Genomic DNA, 1,884 nt, shown 5'->3' with positions numbered 1-1,884 from the left:
TTTTCTTTTTGGACATGACCAAAATTTTTAATAATTTCATTCTGCCTGGCAACTACATGAATCTTGATCATGCGTCTTTGAACAAATTGGGTCTAAAGATCAGATATAAAGTGTGGTTGGTTGGTTATGTGCTGTGGAGTTGGTTCCAACTCATAGTTGTGTAGAGTTTCCTAGGAGTAGTTGGTGAACTTGAACAGCTGACCTTTCAGTTCAAACTGACCTTGCAGCCCAGTACATTATCCCACATCACCACACCATACTCTAACAACTTAATGGAAGAAGAAAAATTTAGTAAAGTACAAGTTACAAAAGTAACTAATAAAAGAACTAAAGAATTGAAAATAAAATATTAGACACTGATCAGAGTGAATAGGTGGGGAAATAAGATACAGTAGGCTAGAAAAGTTCTCATCTTCCATAAGAGGGAATTATTAGACTTTGACTGAATTGGATAAAATAATAAAGAAAAAAAAGTATATATATAGCCAAAGAATTATGCATGTCAAAGCTGAACAATGAATAAGGCAGACTAGAGAAGAATTGATGCATTTGAATTATGGTTAAGGCGAAGAATTTTTAAAGTACCATGGATCATCAGAAGAACAAATAATTATGTCTTAGAAAACAGTACTTTAAGCTCTTTCCCTCTGGCGTGCCACAAAGATCCTAGTGGCTGCCCCACCCGGTGTTATTGGTATTGTAAGAACAAGCCCTATCCCAAGTCCTGCTTCTGCAGAGGTGTCCCTGATGCCAAGATTCATGTCTTTCACCTGGGTCAGAAGAAGGCAAAAGTGGATGAGTTCCCACTCTCGGCCACGTGGTGTCAGATAAATACAAACAGCTCTCTTCAGAAGCCCTGGAGGCTGCCAATATTTGTGCCAAAAAGTACATGGTGAGAAGTTGTGGCAAAGATGGTTTTCACATCCGAGTGTGGCTGCATCTATTCCATGTCATCTGCATCAGCAAGCTGTTGTCCTGCTGGAAGTGACAGGTTCCAAACAGGGATGGAGGGGACTTTGAAAAGCCCAGGGCACTGTGGCTAAGGTCCACATTGGCCAAGTTATCATGTCCATCCACAACAAGCTTCAAATCAAGGACAACGTGATTATTGAGGCCATACTCAGGGCCAAGTTCAAGTTCCCTGGGCGCCAGAAGACCCTCATCTTCCTGAAGTAGAGCTTCACCAAGTTCAATGTTGACAAGTTTGAAAACATGGTGGCTGAGAAGTGCCTCATCCCAGAGGGCTGTGGGGTCCAATACAGCCCCAACTGTGGTCCCTTGGACAAATGGAGGGCCCTGCATTCGTGAAGGCCTTGGTAGCACTGAACTGTGCCCTCCAATAAATTCAATGTCTCCATGTGAAAAAAAAAGTACTTCAAGAGTGCTGATTAGGAACAAGGATGGTTAGACTATATCTCATATAGTGCTGACATCTTATGAGAAGGGATGAGTCCTTGGAAAAGGGCATTATGCTTTGTAAAATAAAGGATCAAAGCAAGAGAGGAAGACCCCCAATGAAATGTATTGACACAGTGGCTGCAAATACAACAACAATTGTGAAAATGCTGCAGGTCCTGACAGTGTTTCATTTTTGCATCGGGTCAATATATGTTAGAGATGACTTGGTGCCACTTAACAACAATCACTTACAAGTAACAACTAAAAGGATTATAATTAGAAATGAATTGCATGTTGTGGACTGAGGAAGTAGCTATTACTTCTCATTTACAATTTTTCTATAGTATTTGATTAGTTACCAGTTATCTGTAATATTTTTATTTAAAACAACCAGAAAGTAAAGAAAATATGTCTAGAGTTCCAGGAACATTTCCTGGGATTGTGCTGCAGGATAATGCACTGCACGGCAAGGTTTAAACCAGAAGG

General features: G+C 40.3%; 1 pseudogene; it reads left to right on the top strand.

Moving 5' to 3' along the window:
• LOC102833045 overlaps positions 1-1,408 on the top strand; it is a 31,085-nt pseudogene extending 29,677 nt beyond the window's left edge.
• Positions 1,409-1,884: the final 476 nt, after the last annotated feature.

Source organism: Chrysochloris asiatica, unplaced genomic scaffold (genome assembly GCF_000296735.1).
Source record: "Chrysochloris asiatica unplaced genomic scaffold, ChrAsi1.0 scaffold00003, whole genome shotgun sequence".
NCBI lineage: Eukaryota > Metazoa > Chordata > Mammalia > Afrosoricida > Chrysochloridae > Chrysochloris > Chrysochloris asiatica.
This window is presented reverse-complemented; position numbering and strand designations above follow the sequence as displayed.